The 21,651-nt window shown below is 35.3% G+C and overlaps 1 protein-coding gene and 1 long non-coding RNA gene across 4 annotated transcripts in view; one reads left to right on the top strand and one right to left on the bottom strand.

The window, feature by feature from the left end:
- Positions 1-2,897, bottom strand: part of LOC141450848 (uncharacterized) — a 33,223-nt gene extending 30,326 nt beyond the window's left edge. For both annotated transcript variants that reach the window (XR_012456356.1, XR_012456357.1), the window contains exon 1: positions 2,751-2,897. This is a non-coding gene — a long non-coding RNA (uncharacterized lncRNA). The remainder of the gene's footprint in view (positions 1-2,750) is intronic.
- The window catches only part of LOC141450850 (cyclic GMP-AMP phosphodiesterase SMPDL3A-like), a 577,559-nt gene that overhangs the window by 396,633 nt on the left and 159,275 nt on the right, over positions 1-21,651 (top strand). The window lies entirely within an intron of this gene.

Genomic DNA, 21,651 nt, shown 5'->3' with positions numbered 1-21,651 from the left:
AGTCGTTTATGTTCCAGTGGTAGTTTGGATTGTCTGCCAATTAGTCGTAACAGTAATTTGTTTCGTCGGTTGAGTTCTAGTCTTTTCAGTTTAGTGTGCGGATTCCACGTTAGTCTTTTGTCGATGTACATCCCAAGGTAGCGAACTAAATTAGCAGAAGGAAGAGGAATTGAGTTAAAATTTAAAGTGGGACAAGAATTACGACGCAGAGTAAAAGTTATCTGTTCGCACTTTTGAGTATTGAATTTGACTCTCCACTTTTTGGCCCAGGGTTTGAAATATCTTAAAATTTAGTGTCGAAACGCTTGGTTCAGTCATAGCTTTTTATATATTTGTAATCAATTTCCCAAATAATAAAATTGAATAAATTAAATAATTTATTTCAGAATCTATTTTGATTAACTCCGTGCCCTAATAATTGCAATAATTCAACTAAAATACAGCAGCAGCATTACATGATAACGCGGTAAATTTATTTGAATTTATATTATAAATAGCATTTTAAAAACAATTCGCATTATTTCATCGCATTTCTCCACTTTTTTGTTTTATGGAGTTAATCGAATTGTGCAGTGAGCGGCTTAAATCTTTAACGATTTCTTTTTAGCATTAATATGTTATCTGCTCATATAAAAACGTTTTTTTGTTTTTTAAATTTCCCGGAGTTACGCTTCTCGCAGAAGTCCTACAGTAAAGTCAACTAACATTGATTAAAATTGGAAAAATAGAAGAATACTTTGGTAATTCTGGTAGATGTTGTGAGAGGGTCCATTCTAGATTTGTCTAATGATATTGGCACACATTGGTAAGCACAGCACTGCCGCCTTCTCTCATTAATTTTACTTTTTAATGAATGCTGCTTACTTTTGGACCTTATAATTATCGTCTCTATGTTCAGGTCTTAAGAACTTGTCTTTTCTCTATTTTGTCAAATGTTTCTGGTACAGATTTTCATATCAAGTATGATGCAGAGCTGTTGTGCTACGTGAGAGGAGTGTAACCTTACGAGAACTTATACTCACTCATGTTACTCTAATAGTGATTGTTGCCACTGGCATCTTGATTTGGTTTTGATAATGTAGTAAAGTATTGTTTTGTATCTATTCTGAAATTAATTGATATAGGAACTTAGATAATATTTAACATATTGTAACCTATATTCATAGCTTGTTCTTGGTCTAGGGCTGGTTAAGGAGTAATAGAAATAGAAGGGCAGTATGTTAAGGTTTAATAATCCAACCGTTTTTCGCGTAGGATAGTTGTAAGATTTTATTTATCCCGGCAGGCAGCTGGGCACAGTTCATGTCCCCAAATTTTGTTTTTGCTCGATGCACTAAATCATTTGAAATGGATTGAAATGAATGTAAGAATTTAAAATTCATTATTACATTTTTCCTTTTAAGTAAAATTACACAGTAAAAAAGGCAGGAGTCAAAATTAGAAGTTAACTTTTATTTTTTAAAAATTACTTTATATTATAGATTTTTTTATTGAACTTGAACTTTTATGTCGTAAAACTTCTATCTGAAGAACTTTATCAAAAATAATTTAAATTATTATTCTAAAACGAATTCATGAAAAGTTGTAAGGACAAAAATTAAAAGAATTATAAAAGACTCAGAGTATTTTCACTCGAAGATCTTGGGTTCGAATTCTGTTCCCTATTTTTAGATTTGTCTGTAACGTCTACAACTTTGATTATCACAATTAAAAGCAAAAAAATGTTAAACTTATACTTTAAAGTTTATTACTAAAAAGCTCGAAGTAAGCTTTTATCATAGAGGAAAACCTTTTCTTAATAAGTTTTTTAATAATTTTGAAAATATAACTTTTTCAAAAATTTTAATGACTTTTTCGATCCCTGAAAAAAAGAAGAAGATTTCCAGTCAAATTGAACTGCAGTTTGTGAACAAAACTCGAATGCAACCACCACAACATTGTGTTGCATCCAATTTCAACGTAGACAAATTACCATCTTTGAATTTCTCTTCAACGTTCAATCTATTCTAAACTATTTCTGTCTAGGACAGACATTCATGTCTAGGTAATATACTGCGTTCAGTTCACCATGTTCTTGTGAATATATCAAAGGAAATTGGTTTATACATGCGTGGAATGTGCAAATGCATTTTCTCATTCCAGGTATTGGCTTTGTTGATCTGGTTATTATTATTATTATTATTATTATTATTAAAGTAGCTTCACAAAGGGGAGAGCCTGTTAGAGGCCTTAACAATAGTCTGGCGCATTGATTATTATATGAAACAAGTTATAGTGTTATGCAGCTGTTATGTAGGTTTGTGATCAGTGTTATAGAATATTACAGTTATTTAATAATTTTAATGCCAGTTAATTTTTTTTATCGCAGAAAATTATAGACGTTCTTTTTAATATTGAAGTAATTGCAATGTTCACTTAGTTTTTATCTCATTGCTCTTGTCAGAATGTGGGACATCATTTTCAAGAACCAGTCTCAGTCTGGGAGCAATTAAGGATTCTAAATACGCTGTGCTCATCGCCAATGTTTCACGGCAATACTACTTCTTACCGCTAAGAGAATTTATTGAATAATTAATTAGAATTTTGGTTTCACAGTCTCTCCTTACGACTTTTAATGGGAGATATCCACGCATTACTCAGAAATGGATCTTCAGAACAAAACCTTACCATTCCCTCGCCTAGAGGTCGCCTCAATCAAATTTTTCTAGAAAAAAGTTATATCTCTACAAATAGGCAATTAGTGTACTAACTTCCAATGTGGGGGGGTGTTTCTCTTGCAGTTAAGCGTGGTTTTGTAAGTGAGATATCTCCAATTCGAATCCCGCGTGTAGCAACTTTTTGTTTGTTAGAATGAACATTATTAGCGAAGTATGAGCTTCCGTCTCCGTCTACGTCACCTGAAAAAAAATAGACCGATTATCTTTTTTACCATCAATAGAAGTCGTAAGGAGTATTTGCATCGCTTCAATACCATCAGGGACCCAGCATATTTCTGTGCTGCAGGTGACAGTCAGATGGTAGACCGTGTAGTCTTCGAGACTGATAAACTTTACAAAATATGGATGGAGTATCAGAAGGAGTACAAAATTTACTTATGAAAGAATCGCAGTAAGTAAACTGTTTGCTAGTGCTCACTTAAAGGGAAGTTAATATTGAGCAAAAAGAGAAGAACCTTTCGCCGAACTGGATGGTAGACTGGTGTGCGAGATTTAAGGAGAAACCTTGTTGATTAACTCGTACTTTAGGGCACTTGTTGAGACTTCTTGGTAACTTGTTTAAAAACTTATTGTGAAGTCTGTGGAAGACTATTTAAGCCACTTGTTACTGCAGTAAATCAACCTTGCAGATTCTTTTTTTTCGGTATTGCTTGCAGGCTCATTTCAGCAATCATTTGAACCAAAGTTTGAATTTCCTCTAGATCTTTCATTAAAATGAGGTTAGAAATATATATTTAGCTAATACTTCTAACTTCTTCCTGTATTCATACAAGGAATAGTTACTGACGAGTTACTCAGTCAAAAATTGTTTGTAAAGTCTTAAATTTATTTGAAAACAACCATTTGCTGAGCGAATACCTCGGAGCCTGTTCCACCATCTTCATGACTTCAATGAACTTCTCGGAAAATCCCCTCAATAAAACAAATTCTCCTTTATCTTTAAGGTATTTTCTCAAGAATTTTCCGCCCTTTGAGTTGATCAACATCAATAATTCTCTACGAAAAGTAATAGTAAATAAATTGAATACTAATAAAATAGAAATATATGTTGGAGAATAAGATGAAGTAAACAAGCAGCCATAAGAAATATCCGTGAGTAGTTTTATTAGAGCAGAAAAGGTGAAATGGATAAACATCGGCGTACAGGCAATAACAACATAACTGGGTTTTATTTACAAACTAGTAGTAAAAATTTTTATTATTACATAGCGGGCCACACCTTTAACCTGCCGGAAGAGCAATAGCAGCACTATCGGATACACCGAACCGAAGAAATGCCATTATTCCTTTGCGACACGAACACTTGCTATGCAGGTTGCTAGCCACTTTAAACGTATGTTATAACCATACGCTTGACTTGGGACACTTATAGTATTACACATATCTTCCAGCGTATTGGCCTTGTTCATATCAAATAGAAATGACTTTATTTTATTATAACCAATCAATAAAATCGATTTTAAATTGATTTTATTAACCAATTTTTTATCTCTCTCTTCCTCTAAATACCGTGGTTAATTTTAATTTTGGCATTTTCTCCGGAAACTGGCATAGTTATTAGGTCAGAAGCACTTATTCGTGGCTCTTACTCTTTCAAATTGTTCTTATTATCCTGATACACTCTAGACTTTATGAAATCCCAACTAATGAGTTTATTACGGTCAACTCGAGAAAGTGGAACCAGCCGGCGCTGGTAATCCAATACCATGGAAATGATTTTAGCCTTAATATGGGATCGGTGCTTCTACTTTTTAGAACCGACTAGAAATCCATGCTGGATAACTAAACCCTTTTAGATGGATATCGTTGATTACTTTTCCCACCTAATACATTGGTCCATTTTTTAGATTTTTAAAAAACATCATCCCAATATACTTTGCCAAAAGCCCTCAGTTCTTTTGTTGATTTGGGCTCTTGTGGAACGTTGATTCGTCGTTAAAGAGATCATGTTCCCAATAAATCTTCAGTCCGCATAACCAGAAGCAAGCCACAGTGTTATGACTCTTAATATTTCTTCTCTTTAAGCTCCTGCTAAACTTTAGAGCAATATACCCTTTTATTTTATTTAAAATCAACTAATCTTTGGGCTATAGAAGCTCTTTGGCCATCCAACTTTACGTAGTTGTGTTAAAGATGTTTACAGCTACAGCTAAATCCACTACGATCTAAAAGATCTGCATATATTCGTCAGTAAAGGGTAAAATAATAAAATACTCGTACGTACGGTGCGAGGATTTATGTGGTGATGAGCTAAAGTCTGTTTGGATTTGTGCTACATCAACTACTCTAAGAGCCCAATTTGTAGTGTGTGTTGCGGAAATGCTGTTTTTGGATAGGCTAACATATCCGCAGGAGCTCTGATAAAGTGACAAATCCACTTCCCTTTTCGGGATAAATTAACTTCTTCTCATTACTGTCATTTAATTAATCTGGTTCTGCCTATTTTTTGAAATAATTAACAAGAAATTCTTTTAAATAATTCTAACTAAAAGAATCTATTGTCAATTTAAATAGGAGTTAAATTAACGAGTTTTTTTGGCGACAGATACTACTCTTTGGAGGAAAAATTTCGTAAACATTTAATTATTTAAATTCGGTCTAATTTTAAAAATGTATTTAGTTAATTAAGCTTTAAACTATTTGATTTATTCTTTAATTAGAACCTTTAGTTCTTATGTCTTGTTTAACTCTAACTGGGACATTCTTACATTGAAATTAATCTATTTGTCAGGCTACATCTGTTGCGTATGCAAATTTCTGTCTGGCCGTGATGCAAATGTGCTTCAGACAAATGTCTGATGTATCTTTAACAAAAACGTTTTATCTTCCATTATTATTATTATACATATTGTTTAAATAAATACTGTTTAATGCAATATGTACAATACTGTTTATGCAATGTTAGTTTAGTTATCAGCATCCTAATTAGTTTAATATCATTGCGTAATGTTTAGTTGAATAAATGTAATTAGTATATCAGGTAAAGCAAAATGGCGTCTTTGGGGATTTTAATTACGTTCTCTTAATGAGACTAATTAATTAGTTTCATATTTCTTTTTATTACTACAATGTAACTGGGCTCTCTTGATGAATTCGCAAAATATATGTGTGTTTGTCTGGTAGCGAGCAAATACCAATGGCGGCATTAGACAAAATTGGGAAGTAGGCATAAAAAAAAGCATTCAGCATGAAAACGGGGCTTCAAGCCTGGCATGGAATGGATTGACGCAGGCTGCTCGCACACAGGAAATTAGCAAGATCATAAGCGGAGAAAAAGCGAGCTAAAATTGTGAAGTGAGATAAGGGAGCGCGGACAAGTCTTGACGGAGAATCTTCGTGCTACTTCAGCCCTGAGCAATCTCAGGGAGCCCCACCACCTCGTCACGGTAGAGCACCAGGTGGGGTCAAGACCTGAAGGGCCTAGGAAATAAAGTGGCCAAAAGGCCAGAGGTGAGTGTTACTCATCTTAGATTAGATTAGTCTAGGGCGGCCTCAAGGCCTACGCCACTGCGACTCCTTTGGATCTCAATGAATGAATGTTACTCATCTTACTGATTCTAGATGTTAAGACCACTAAGCTAGGAAAGTTCTAGAGATAAGTGAGTCACTCCCTGTAAGCATCGCACCCTCTCTCCTGCAGTACCTTGCCTTTAGATCCCTAAGAATCTGGCAGAGTTCTAAGGAGGCTGTATCTCCACACTCAGGCTTTCTAGATGGAGCGGAACACCAACAGTCAGAGCTAATCCTTCAACCATCGCCTTCTTCAGATATTCTGAGGGGATGGCTATGTCTCAACCAGGGACGAATCCTCATACTGTCCCTAGGAGGCTGTTCCTGGAGCCGTAGTCAGGTGGAAAAGAGAAGGGCATAGCAGATTTCCCCACCCAAATACAACCTAATTAAAAATATAAGCACATTGTCTTCCTTCACTTACCTCTTTTGTCTTGTTGTAACAAAAAAGAGAAACTTGTAGATATTCCTAAATGGCAAAATATTAAGGGATTGTTAATATTTGATAATAGGCTTACCAGCTAGCAACTTCCCTTCGAACAGGCTATTGTTCAACAGGAAAAGTTTGTTGCTATAACGTAAGTACTTACTGTAAGTACCATGGCTTTGTCTGTATGTTTGTCAAGATAGTTATTTACTGAAGGAAATATCGCCAAGTATCTTGTACATACTCTTTGATGTGTACCCCCTCGAGGGTGACCTACTTTTAACTATTAGCGATACACTATGCCCTCTGATATCACAAAGTACTTACCATTTTTTTTAAATTTCTCTCATTTTTCCTACATTATCATCTTTGAAGACTAGGTTGATTGTTGTATTACACATTCTCACTTAGATTTTAAAATCACTGAAAAGAGCAAATGTATTTCTGAGTACAGTTTTTACTATTTGTAATATTTTGTTGCACTTATGGTTGCCAAAAAAGCCTATTATAATCATTTGGTAGGGCCTCAGACTGTAGCCTTCAAGCTGAGGCTTAAACTTTCTATTTTGAATGAGTTTTCAATGAGCTCAACTTGAAAGAGGAAATTTATGTGCTTGCATAGACATAAGCTGCACTGAAGACTTATTCTATTGTCTTCACCTAGAATATTCTAGGTAATTACAGGAAATATCTTCTAGCCTGGGAACTGGGTCTTTTAGATTTCGGGAAATGAGCAGTTTGGCCTAATCAGAAGCCATATTTTCCCTCTAATGATCTTGAATCAGCAGCTGTGCGTGTCTTTAGTCACATTTCTATCTAGCTTCGAAGAATTTTTTATGTCATTATTTATGAAATTTACTTTTATGGCCGAGCTAAGTGAATTAATTGTGAACTGTCTAAAATATTTGAATGTAGACCCAATACAGAGAAGATAATTTCATTAAGTGTTTTTTTAACGGACGCAGATATTTTTTGTTAGATTCTTATGTGCCATTGTGAAACTACAATGTGAATTTGTAAGTTTGAGGAAACACCAGTTCATCTTTTGATCATTTAAAGACTCGAGGAGACTGAATCACAATCCATTGATAGTGATAGATTTTAGAAAACAATATAAAAATTATATTTTATCATTTATCTTTTTCAATATTAAGAAGCACCAACATCTGTGATATTATTAGTGCTCAGAGTCTTTTTCACTTTTGATACCGAGCTGTGTTCACTGGTACGCTAAACGTCATCGGACATGGAGCTGTAAGAAGCTCCTAGAAAAGAAAAATCTAATGGACGGCAGCTGGATTCAAAACCTGGATGTTTGCGTGGGCATCCAATACGCTAATCTCTGAGCTAATTCATTCCAATAACATTTTATTATTTACAAAATGCTCGATTATTTATTAATTTTTATTTTATCCTTAATTGTCGAATAAAATTTACTGAGAGAAGTAGAAGAGGAAATTTAAAATTTCATTACTGATGTATTGGAATTCCAAATCGAATTATTGACCTACATTAACTTTATATCAACTTGGTCGAATGAGCATCTCTCCACTAACATGTTTAAATAATATTCTTTGCCGAAATATATCGAACTAAATCGTACATACACAAACCCAGTATGTTGGGTAAATGAATTAAAACATTGTAGAAGTGCACTTAACAGTTAATTTGGTTTTCAATTTAACAGAAATTTAGTAGCTCTCTTGTAATTCAGTTAAGTGCTCTCCATAATTGATAGGTGATTAATTGGACAAAAGAAATACGTACACTGTGAACTTTCAGCTTGTATTGGATGATTATTGCAATCGTGCAAATATTTAGTTCTCACCAAACGCCCACATTTTTGAGGTTCCCTCAGAATGAAAATGTGGTTAGATCTGCAGTGTTGGAAAATATCTTTCATTTTATTTGATGAAAATGCGGAACCGGATCAGGTAAACATGCGTGCAACGGCCGATCAAACCAGAAATGTTCAATTTTTAATTACAATTGTTCAAAACAGCACTCTTTGTGTGAACGGTTGCTAAAAATAAAAATAAACCTATGTTAGGTGTGCAACATATAAATTGGCTGGAATACATGCAGCATAAATCATGTTACTGCAGGAATTATAGAAATGGAAGTAGTTCTAATAGAAGATGGCGACATGGTGCCATTTCTACAGGTCATTGAAAATGGGTAGATATGGTTGCTAAGGTGGCCGCCGTCAGTTCAAGATTTTCGATTACCACTTACAGATTTAAAGAGAAACATTATAATACTGGTTGTAGCAAAATGATGGGCAAAATACAGCAATACCAAGGAGATCATTGTTTAAGGGCGTAGTCAAGACTATAAGTAGATTGGGAGCCAATCAAGTAGTTTGTAGAGCAAATTTACGTGGAATCAGTAAGAGATCTTAATCTCTTTGTACAGTGTAGAACTCAAGCATGTAGTGAGATATATCCAGGGTACGAAAATAATGTGCAGAAAGGTATTATTTCTGTTGTAAAGCAAAGCATGCAAATTCCGTACTTTTATTGGGGAAAGGCGCATTAATCACTTTAACAATTAGCGCCCTTAAAAATGGTTTTCTGGTTTTCTTTTCTAAACTGAAGCTTAGTTGGCTTCCATCAATAATATAGTGTGCATCTTCATGGGTAACAAAGGTTCTTTATAAACTACACAGCCACCATAAATCAACATAATTTTTGGGATTATTGTGGTTTTCTTGGACTTAAGTTCTAGACCTCAATTATCCACTTTGTATGCAGCGCTCTCTGTCAGTCATTTTCACTTATAGTTTACATTTTCCTCCCCGTCCACGGCACCTAATTAGGTAGTTGATTGATGTAAAGCCCGCCAGAAATAATAGGCATCACTTTACTTTTTCTTGTCTTCATTTTTTTGTGCTAACAATGTTTGTATTGTAAATAGACGTAGCTAAAACAAGTGAAGAATAGACTGGTACAAGGTTTTGCTGCTTAACACACGAAATATTATCTTAGTATTAGTGAATATTACAAGTTGTAAACTGATAAAATGGTAATAGTGTGTGTGTGAGACAAGAAGTGTTCGTGAGATGTCAAGACTTCACGGTGATTGGAGCCTGATTGCTTTAGTTTACACTGGCCTTACCTTCTTGTTGTGACGCTGCTAGATTACCTTATTTTATCAATCACAGCTGTTACAAACGTTATTCCTAGCTTTATATTTTGGTAAATACCTTTGTATTCAAAACATTATGAACATTATACAATCAAGCACAAAGTTTTTCAAATATTTGCCCGTTTTTTTGAACAAAGATTACCGTAAAGTTTTTTGAATTTGGTTATCTCCTAATAGTTTTTTAAATAAAACTATCTGACGTAATTATTTTATTTTATTATTTAAATATCACTTTTTATTTGGATTATCCTTGTCGTGGTTATTATTGTAAGGGGCGTTTTTGGCCAACGCGCACGCTGAGGAAACAGGAAGTGCTCACTCCAATCACAACTCAATATAATTACAGTTTTCGGCTATAATATTTATTTAATTCAAAAGGACAAAACAAATTATCAACAAATAACCAAATTAAATTATTCCCAATAATTTTTCCCGTACTTATTACCTAAACAGACCCAGTTGAATATTATTATACAATTTATATATCTAAGTTGACTCTAACATATTACTACAAACAAGCACCTCAGCACATCAATATGTTACATTTACAATCATACACATACCAGTTACCAATTCCGTCCTTGCAACCGCTGAGTCGACCAACTCTGGGGCTCCACCAAACACCGCAATTAAAGTTACTACTGGGCTACAATAACTCACCAGCCATCAGGACCAGCCAGCCGACGAACCCTTTCAGCAGCCTGGGTCTTCTGTCCTCCGAAAAACAACTGAGTAGTGCTGCACGAGACCGAGACAAGGCGAGACTTTATGCAGTCTCGATCTCGGTCGCTCAAGTCTCGGTCTCGGTCTCGTCGAGATATCTCGGTCTCGGTCTCGGTTTTTTGAATTTTTGTTTAAGTATTAAAAGCGGTTTGTTATTAATAATCTTTTCAAAAAATGTTACTATTTTCTAATAATTATTTTAATTTATACCTATATTGGTAATGAAAATGTGTGTAAAAGAAGACAACTACTTACACTTCAATGCATCATATATTACTATTACTGTTATATATCTTTATATAATTTCAAAAAGATGTTAAAAACGCGCCAAATGAAAGACCCAAATAACATATCTGCCTGCTATAACAAGTCGATTCGTGAAATAAAAATACACCTCCCAACAAACTTCCCGCTACATTAGTTATGGCTGTTGGTGAATATAAAGAATCTGATGATTCACGTTTTGACGTTGTCGACGACTGCATCAATATTTTTGCACCGTTTGCTCAAAAATCAGCAAATATCACCGAAGCATGGAAGACAGAAATAATTAATTACACCAAATTAGACCAAGCACCAGTAGACGTTGACATTTTAGAATGGTGGAAAACACGAGAATTCTAGAATGGCGAAAGATATTTTTAGTATCTGTGCAACTTCAGTGCCATCGGAAAGATTATTTTCGCAAGCTGCGATGATAATGACCAATAGAAGATCTTCTCTAACTTCTAACTCAGTAAAAGCTCTTTTATGTATCAATGCTTGGGCAAAGTGTATCTTAAAAACGAAAATTTTTGGCAATATTTTTTAGGTGCATAGATAGTCTTTTTTTTCAAATTCACTAATTATAAAATTCTAAAATATAATTCAAATAATATCTAAGTTCAAAGTATTAGATTATTAATAGTGAAATTTATGAAATTGAATGAATGAATGATATGAATAGTGAAATTTAGTGAATTTATGTAAAAATTAGGTAATTCGAAGGGGGCCACCACAGTAGCCGAGCGGTGCGAGACCTGCGAAACTAATGTGTATTGTGGTACTGGGTTCGATTCCCGGTCTTAGGCCTTGGATTTTATTTAATGGTTAATAAAAGAAATTTACAGTAAAGTATGTTTGCTAGTCGCCTCCGTCCGCGACACCTAATTGGTAGTTGGACGTAAAGCCCCGCCTGAAAAAATAGGCGATTACTTTACTTTGCTTACTTTACTTATGTAATTCGAAGTCAAATAGATGTAGTAATATTGAACATATATAATAAAATCGTATCTTTTAATAATTAATTCAATACCCGTAATGATTATTTATTAATAAAGAACAAAATTTTATAATTTTGTAGCTAAAAATTAACATTTGAAAAACCGAGACGAGACCGAGATTTCTCGACGATCATGTCTCGATCTCGGTCTCGGTCTCGGTTGCTCAAGTCTCGTCTCTCGTGCAGCATTACAACTGAGAGAGCTGGTCAGCCAGTAGCCCAGTTTTATCACTCAGCGGTTCTCACACCGTAGGTTGTAACACCATTAGTCCACTGACCCTTACGTTAAGGAAAACGCTATCCAAAATCCACATATCTATCGTAAGGACAAAATCGTAGCCACAAAACCGATTCTAGGAGGAAAGTCCCCGGCCTGAGCCACCTAAGATTCACAAATGGTCTGATAGATAGTGCAAGTTTGCGTTATAAGAATTATAAGATCAGAAATATGTATAGTTTTAACTCATTCAGATCGAAGACAAATGATTGGGATTTTGGGTCTTAAATAGTTTAAAGAATTCTCAATTCATTTTCTTCTTTATATTTCTTATTTTTGGAAAGGGTGCAACTAGATTTATAGTAATCAACTATTTTTTTAGGGGTATCTTAAAGTCCAACTACCAAATTAGGTGTGTTGAACGTGTGCTGAAGCATAATTCCTTTACTATTAACCTTTTCTTTTAACAAATAAAAAGTGGCTAAACGTGGGGCTTCAGACTGGCCACTTACAAATCCACACTTCATAACCACTACACCAACACCCCCGCACCTAAACTACAGAAAATCCGCTTTACACACTTATTTATAGAATCCTAACGTGTTGGTGAAACACGTGGTACTAAACGAGAATGCTTTGGAAAAATCAAATGATCCTCGTGCCTTCTCTTCCTTACTTTTCCTCCTGTTTCTTCCTATATTACTTTTCTTTAAGGGCATTTTCTTTTTTCTTCTTCTGCTTCTTCTTGCCTTTTTATGAAGAGAGAGGAAAAGTTAAGGCGTGAGGTTTGCTTGCTTCCTTTCTTTCTTTCCAAACGTTTTGCTGCAATAACCTCTACGATTCTACTTTACTGCTTCTACTTGCCAGTATGAGTGGATATTGAGAACAGTGAGTTTGGGAATGAAGAAAGCCTGCAGCTGGAGGAGGAGGAGGTTGCCGTAAGCACGTGGTCGCAATATATCAGCACTTTTTATCCTCCAACTCCCCGAGCCTACTCCTAGATAGAATCTATAAAATTTCCTTCACCTTCTCAAAGTGTAGAATACTGTAGAGAAATATGGACAGAAAGGCAGACCAAAACAAAAAATATGTGTTTCCTTGACGACTAAAATGGAATCAAAGTCAGGAGATTATTGACAATAATCTCGCGCTGGACCAAGTGGCTATACTTTTTATTTCCTCTATACTTGGCTTAACATATAACCGTTTTTGCACCATCGGATCCGTCAGTAGATATAGTGTCAAGGATTTAGGAAATTCAGAAGATGATAAAAGTGGCTTTGAAGTGTTTTAAAAGCCCAGGTAGGTTCAGAACAATAGAAGCTGCCCAAGCATCAGACTTCTGTGCTGCCTCATTCTCTCTTCTTACAGTATTCACAGTATTTACGATGTCACTTAAATTATTATTTTCTGCAACCATGTAGGAATGTTCTCATTACTCAATTAAAATCAGCTGTGTAATGCCCAACTTCCTACATTAGTGGGGAAAAATTCCCATTAGTATCACTTTCCTCACTAGTGAGTGGAAAAACTTTATTGTGCTTCCTTGATATAAGAAGTTTTGTTATTAAATATTTTCTGTAAAACTTTAATAAGCTTTTTTAAATTTATTTTATCTAAATAATTAAAAAACGAATATTAAAAAAATAAAATAAAAATTGAAAAGAATATAGAAATAAAAATAATATTTTAATAAATAATTAGATATTTTTAATTATAACAGATAAAAAGGTTATAGTGTTACCTTATAGAAATTTAAAATGGATTCTTGTGAATCCTGTTTAGTTTTTTTTTTTTTAGTTAATAACCCTAATGGTTGCAGAAAAAATATAATATTTAACTCGAGTGTATTTTCCACCCTGCCTCGTGTGAGGAAAAGTACTACTTTCCACACTTGTTAAATAAATAACTATTCAGTGTGCAGCCAATTCTTTTAGAAATAGTTTATATTTAGTTTACCCCAGGTAGTTGTTGCTAGCCACTCTCGTCCCTAAGTTAGTGTTAATGCTAGCCATCATACTCTCAGTCAGTAATTTTATCTTATTTCTATTCAGCTCTTCAGCCTCTCTAATCAAATCTAATTATCCTCTTGAGCCTATAAATTTTATACTAAATTGATGTTTTTAAATGGATAAGGAAACTATTGATGCTAAGCGCAACTGTAAAGGTGTTAATCACTGGTAATTGATGCACCACAACAAGTAAATCTATTGGTAATGAATTAATATTTTTGTATTACCAATGAATAGATTTTTTTTGATATATGAAGAAGAAAGACCGTTGTAATTTTACTTCAGCATAGCTCCTACGAAGTCAAAAAGTTGTTCCTTTGTTACGCCATTATTTTAAGAAAATTCTTTGATAAGCAATATTATAAAGTTTGTTTATTAAATAAATAATAATAATAAGAAAAAACAGCTTTGAAAATTTACCACTAAAAACTCTCGGATCAAGATGGATAAATAAAGAACGATATTAGATCCGTAAGGGAAAAAACGAAGGCAGATACTATCCATTCACCTTCTAAGAGGTTACCCAAGCGTTAAATAAGAATTCATCCCATTAGGCGAAGCAGGAGTATTATAAGATTCCGCATAATAGTTAATCTAGAAATGGATAAACCTAGGGACAGGCTTCAATTTCCCCTTTTTGCTTTGAATCAACTTTGAGAGTTCGTTTAATTCACGAGACGAGACAATCTCAGGGAAGGAAATCTTTATGGGGAAACAAAACCAGATTTTTGGATTCACTAAGCGTTAGACGCTGTGGCGATCTCCTGTTTCTTGGTAAACTAAACTATCTGGAGAGATTAAATGTTATCCCATTTTCCTGTGCACTTTTCGTAAGCATTTGCTTAGATTTCTAAGTACTATTGTGTCAGGTCCAAGTTCTTTGTGTGATGAAACACCGCGTAACCTCCAGATTATCCGCTCATGTCTGACCATAACACGAACTGCCGGTGAAGCTATTAAGTAGACCAATAAATCAGAAAATATTTCGCAGAAAGAGTGGTGATACAATCCACCTGCGGACATCCTCTAAATGTACTCCGTTCACTGGATCACATCTTGGCATTCTTACGACAATTGTCGCTGTCCAACCGCCATTCAGTATATCCGGTTACTGCCATAGTAGATGCGCAAGTTTTCAACAAAACTTTTGTAATAGTCATCAAGCAAAAACTTTATCAAATGCATCCCCGAAAGAGCAATATACTAAACATCAATGATGGTTTTGCTCTAGCCTAGTTACCAACTGGAGCAGCGCCGCCTCCAACGTGCCTCCTACCTTAAAACTCCAGAAGATAAGAAAGCAACAAAAGGAGACCATTAGTGAAGTAGTTGGTTCATAAAAAATTCTATAAAAGATGTTCGTTATGAAGTATATTGATAGAGACCTAAAAGGATAGGTATGCTAATTCTTAAGCAATAATGGTCTCGTATTTTCGTATTACATTTTCCTTAAAGGTTTTTCTTATACACATGTACTAATTGAGATAAGCTAACAAGATACCGTATTTATTGAAAATCCCCTAACAAACTTCTTTAGATTGCTGGGAAAACTTTATTATTGTAATGTGTAATATTATTCAAGTTAATCTAACATATTCAGGATAAAGCTAACTTTCCGACGTTAATAATATTAAGTCTAGCCGGTAAAGCGGAGCCAAGTCTAGATTATCGAATAATAAATGTTCTACTTACAGACAAATACATCTTATTAATTAGTGTTTGATTGTGGGCAAAGACTAAGCTGAAGTTTCCCTTAGGGACGCAAAGTTGATGAAGTGAAAAAAGTTGCCGACTTTTTTGGGTAACATAGTAGTTTAATCGTTTAACGTCCAGTCTTTAGAACAAGCTGACAAAACTGGAGTTAGTGTTGCCAATTGTGGAAACACAACAGACCTATTGTGGGGTTAAATACCCCCCCTGACCACGCGTGACCCAAACCATGGTAAATGCTACTGTTTATCATCACCCCCTATTTTAATTCTATTTAACTATTTGGCAGCCATTGAGGAATCTCTTTACATAAAAAAAAAAGAGCTATTGGAGGAGTAATGCAAGACTGTAGCATTCTTAAATATTCCTGGCGAATCGGTAATAAAGATCGCTCTTCCTTGGCAGAACGGAAGGTAAACTAAGGAGAATCACTCGGCTTTTGTCGTCTCACAAGCAGAATTTGTGCTCACGATCAGTCATGAATTTGTAGACTATTAAGTAAACTTTTTTACAGTAATTAATTAAATAATTATAGTCATAAAGCTAATGATGGCAAATAGTTTTCAATGACTGATGTCTCGTTTTGCATGCGAACTCTTTACTCTTTAGTGCTATACTCACAGGAATCCTAATTCAATAATTGTCTTTAAACAAAAGGTGTAACAACAGTTAAATGTTGTTCGTGGGAATTTCAGTTAGGATAGAGCAATGGAAAGGGTAAAAAGTGAAATAGATTTAAATTTATGGATGGGTCTAATTATTATGGTCAAACCCATTTGTCTTCTTCCCTTTCCAAACTCCATTCCCTTGATAAACCTGACACTCAGATCTCAGAACTCTTCAGAAATAATTTTTTCTAGAGAACTGTTAGCAATTATACAAAAACTGTCGGTTTTGTATCAGAGTAGTCCAACAATAAAGTTTTTTTTTTTTTTTTTTATCTACGCCACCCGGAAGTCACGACAGTTCTGCCATCCGGACGTCGGGCTTCCCAGTACACAAATGCTTTTTTTTCTGTAGACATCGTCCGATAGAATAAGATTTCTTATGTCTACGATAGAAGGACACACGTCATGGTGTTCGTAGGACATGTCCTCTCTTCCACACAGAGTGCAGGCCGGGTCCGTTGCTAATCCAATGCGATGTAGGTGGGCCTGCAAATAATCATGTGACAATCTAAAGCAGGCCACACAGTCCCTTCTGGAATTCGTCCATCTGATTCGACCAACACTTGCCACCGTTTTCCATCCGCTTCCAACAATAAAGTGCAAAGAAAAGTGACTTTTTTTTTTGGCCGTATCCCTGCCATCATTTAGACCGTTGGGACAAGAACCCCATAATCTGGGATTGTATCTTTCTTCTTGTATCTCGGGCGTTCTCTAAGGATTTTTTGATTTGAAGTGAGCTGCAATTAGGAAACAAAATGGTTTGCGTTTCTTTCCTTCAAAACTCTTTTGAACTAATGTAAAGTATACATCATTGAGTACTTTTATAGGGGTTTTCGTGGTATATGTATATAAAAGGCTATTACATACTTCTGTCTATTACATCCAGTTCTTTTTAAATGTTCTACTAAAAAAAAAAATAAGGAATCAAGCTTGGCTTATTAGAAGTTGCAAAATGGAGTAAAAGAAGCAAGCAGAATGTTTCATATCGGAGTAGCGTAATACTTATACTGCGCAAAAGGGGGACGAGTAAGCATATATTTACTAAGCTCTGCCTGAAAGGTGAGCTTTCGCCGAACGAAGGACCCAAACCAGCGGGTGTGCGGACTTAAGGAATTTAATTTGTTCCTTGCTGTTGACGTAAGCTGTACCCACCTATGGGTGGTCTGGAGTAGTGAGGTTTAAGGATGGAGATGACAGTGGTAGAGACACGAAGAAGGGGTCCAGCCTGCCTTGCACCAAAATGTCACAGCTGTTTATTAACTCCCACTTCCTGCTGAGTGGTGAAACATCGGCCACAACATTCCTGTAGCGCCATCTTTCAACTGTCTCTACAAATTAGGCTTTAAGACTTTCTACTAAGCACATCTTGTCTCTTGATCCAACACTTATCTAAGAATACTTCTTGTTGCTACATTGTTTTGTTCTCCATTAGAACTTACTCTTTTTTTTCTTCTGTTTTTAGGAGAACAATAGTTTTTTACTATTTTTGAGGCTTGTGATGCGATCAATTAGGCAAAGTCAGACTGTAATTGGATTGTGAATCGACGGAAACCGAAACTACAAGTAACTCTTTTCTATTCCGCTGCTAGAGCGATTTTCTTACATCAGTATGTGCAGCGATTCTTAGGTTTTTTGAAATAGATATTTCTCTGGAAACATTCGCTTAAGAGCATGTTCTAGCGATTAATCAGTGCAAGCATTACATTGTTTACTTTCTACGTTATTGTGCTTGCAAGCAATCCATTATCATATGGAACAAATATTTCAAAAAATCGAGAATCGTACCAAGAATCGATTCAACTGTTACTTAGTGATAAAACATTCTTGAACCGGAAATACCTATTTCTCTGCTAAACATAGTTTTTTCACATTTTTTTGAAATTTACACCAATGAAATTTTCTTTTAACTCTCATAAGTTTTGCTCATCATTTATTTGTAATATTTTGCTTGGAAAATTCTTTGAAGGAAATCCTATATTATGTGGGAAAAGGCGGGTAGACTTCCATCTAAATTTTCATTTCAGTATGATGTATTATTAATAAATACGTCGCTTAAAACCCAGAAATTGTAGGGAATTCTTAAACTGAAAATGTGCGCAACACTGCATTAAGTTTTCACTTTTCTGAGTTTTCCTCGGTGATGGATACAAAATGATCGTTTCCAACTGTATCATGGTTGTCGTTGGGCTCACGATCGCATGTACCGCATTACTGTGAGTATCAAAATGACAGAAAGAGGGTGATTTGACGGTTAATTATTAAACTTAAATAGCGTCTCTGGGTCAGTAAAACGTAAATTTTGAAGAAATGTCATCTTTTCATAGTCCACGCGAACAAGTTGCATACTGCACTACGGCCTTAATTTCCAAAGCTTTAGAAGGCCCAAGTTTCCTACAAGGCTCATGGAAAAGAATAAGCTCAGCTGATTATAGTATAATATACGTCTTAATTAGCTTCTGTGACACGAAAATTCTGAAAATAAGCTGTTTCTAGAGCAACGTGTAGTAGTCTATACTTGCATAAAATTTGAGTGTTTTACGTGAAAATTTAAAGACTCAAGAAGATCCATGGAGCTTTCTCAATTTATAAAGTTTTCCATATACAAAAGCACAAAAGAAAAATTTGCGAGAAAACACAGTGCCTTTCTATTTTCTATTAGTTGCAGTAGGGTGGGGAATGGATGGTATGACGAGATATGAACAATGGGTCTACATAAAATGTGTAGTAGGCAAAAAAGGGCAAGAGAACATCATTTATGAATAAGATGTAAAGAAGTTGAAGAAGAGAATTTGTAAGGAGAGTATGATGCTGTTGCAGAGAACTGGAGGATGAGAATGGGTAAGGGTGCCCAGGCTATGGATATTGTCTGGAGTAATTTGAACCCAGACATCCGTACCTTCCTGGGGAGCTCTACTTGCCACGACTAAAGTGACAACCTCAAACAGCGAGACATCTTAATTCTCCACTTCCTTCTCCAGCGGCTCCTCCACAGCAGCATTTGCTGCTCCTCTCTTTTTTACCCCCATATCTTCCTCTGATATATACAACATTATTGCTGAAGTGTTCATTCTCTTTTTTGTCATATCTGTGTCAGCTTTTTATGCGACATAATGCCAGCCTTAAAATACAAATATGTCACCACATAATTAAAAAATGCATAAAAAGAGGCAGAAAGCCTTCCATACTTTGACTCTCTTAGAATCCCATAAAAGTCCCACGCCCATAAAATTCATACCATCCTTAAAAACCAAGATCTTCAGACCAGTTTCTCTGGTACCAGTATACCTAACTCTGGGTTTTTTTTTTTAAGGCATTTATTACCAGAAAAGTGAATTTATTACCACGTTAATCGACTTAACAATTACATAAATGTAGTATTCTGTATATATGTACATAAATTTACGTGTATGTGTGAGTTTTAATTAGTCTAAGGATATTAAGGTAATAGAGGAATATCGAGTACTCTAATTCCGAACTAAAATAGAGATTATATGACAAGTTCAAATAAGTAGAGTATATTTTCAGGTAAAAAGTAATTCAAAGAGCGAAACGATTGCAATACTTCCTCTTACGATTGCAAGAGAACGTAATACGTCATACCCTATAAGCCACTGAAGGACTAAACGTCATATTCAAGACTGTGAAACGTCAGAATTTGAGTTCGGAATATAGTTGCAACGATTTTTTTGAGGAAATTCTCCCCAAAAACGTGTATACACTAGTGGATGAGTGATTTTGACTAAAAGCTCAGATTGTCGGGTTCCATCATAGTACTTAAACCAAGCGATATCAAAATTTTGAATTTATAGCTATTTCTTAATCTTTTAATAAGAGTTGCCCCAAATTCCTTTCAAACAAATCTCAATCCCATACGCAGAAAAGAGTACGGTATCTTGGAATATATTTAGACTGTCGATTTAGAATTCCCACACAAGATTTAGAAGAAAAGACAAGACGATAGCAACTATTACAACGATGACTATACAACTTTTTTTTTAAATTTTTTTTTTTAAATTCATTTATTTGCTACCTGTATAAAAATAAATATACACCAGGCAAATTGTTAATAGTACAAGTACAGTACAGGATGCGAAAACTGCCCGGCAAAGCCGACGCACACCGCAACCGTAAGGACGCAGGAAGAGAGAAATCAGCCAGTGCTGACACTCTCTGGAATTCTAGTTGTGGAAAGGTCTAGGTTAGGAGATCACGAGGCCAACGTTGTTTTAGACGTCATGAGGGATTATCAGGATGGGATGTTGAGGAAAGAGTTTGAGCTGTTGGATTGAGATGACAGGATAGGCTTTTGTGTAAATTGAGGAATCGTGAATGGATTGTTTCATTGACAAAAGGAATATTTACGTCTTTGTGAAGGATGAGGTTAGTGACATAATAGGGAGCATTTACAATACGGCGGAGGACTTTTGATTGGAAGGATTGGATGCGGGAGATATTGGAAGGTTTAGTTGAGCCCCACAGCTCTGATCCGCAAGTCCAGATGGGTTTAAGTTACGTCTTGTAGAGAGTTAGTTTGTTAGGTGTGGTTAGTTTAGATTTAGGTCCCATCATGCGTCTTAGTTGTCCGTACCTTTGGTTTAGTTGTAATCGTTTGAGTCTCGTGTGTGGATTCTACGTGAGCTTGCTGTCCAAGTAGAAACCCAGGTAGCGTACTACGTTCGAGGTAGGGATGGGATTGTTGAGTATGAAAACACGTTTGACGCCTGAGCGTGAAAGTTACTTGGACGCTCTTGCTTTCAATACAACAACTAAAACTACAAGATAGAAGACTTATTTACTAAACAATTATTCGACAGAGCTGAACTATTGAGTACAATCAAACCGTCCGAATTCCCATTGCATCCACTTATCTCATTCATAGACGCCCCTTTGATGTCTTAACCTCCAAGATAACCTCAATCTTCCTTTCACTTCCCATCTGTTTACATCTAGATTTAGATGAAATCCCACTCCAGCCTTCTCATCCATGCCAATACCCTCTCGTATGGTAATTATTATCGATCACTCTTTCTGAAAACCCTATGGCGTCACCTGAAGTGCAAGTAGCCTAGAGGATCATCTCATACAATAATGCAAATTATTAGTTGTAAAGGCAGTCCAATGGAGCGTACTTCATCAAGTGTCACATGTGTAAGCTACTTTTATATCTGCAATGTGCAATTTACAAATAATCAAAAGGGGCCCAGTAAAGTTCTACAGTTGTGCAGTACAATGGGTATTTTGACTTCTATGTTAAACTTT

This window comes from Rhodnius prolixus, unplaced genomic scaffold, assembly GCF_049639745.1.
Source record: "Rhodnius prolixus isolate KJV_2025 unplaced genomic scaffold, Rpr scaffold_8, whole genome shotgun sequence".
NCBI classification, from domain to species: Eukaryota; Metazoa; Arthropoda; class Insecta; order Hemiptera; family Reduviidae; genus Rhodnius; species Rhodnius prolixus.
Note: the sequence above shows the minus strand (reverse complement) of the source record. Positions and strands in the feature narration are given on the sequence as shown.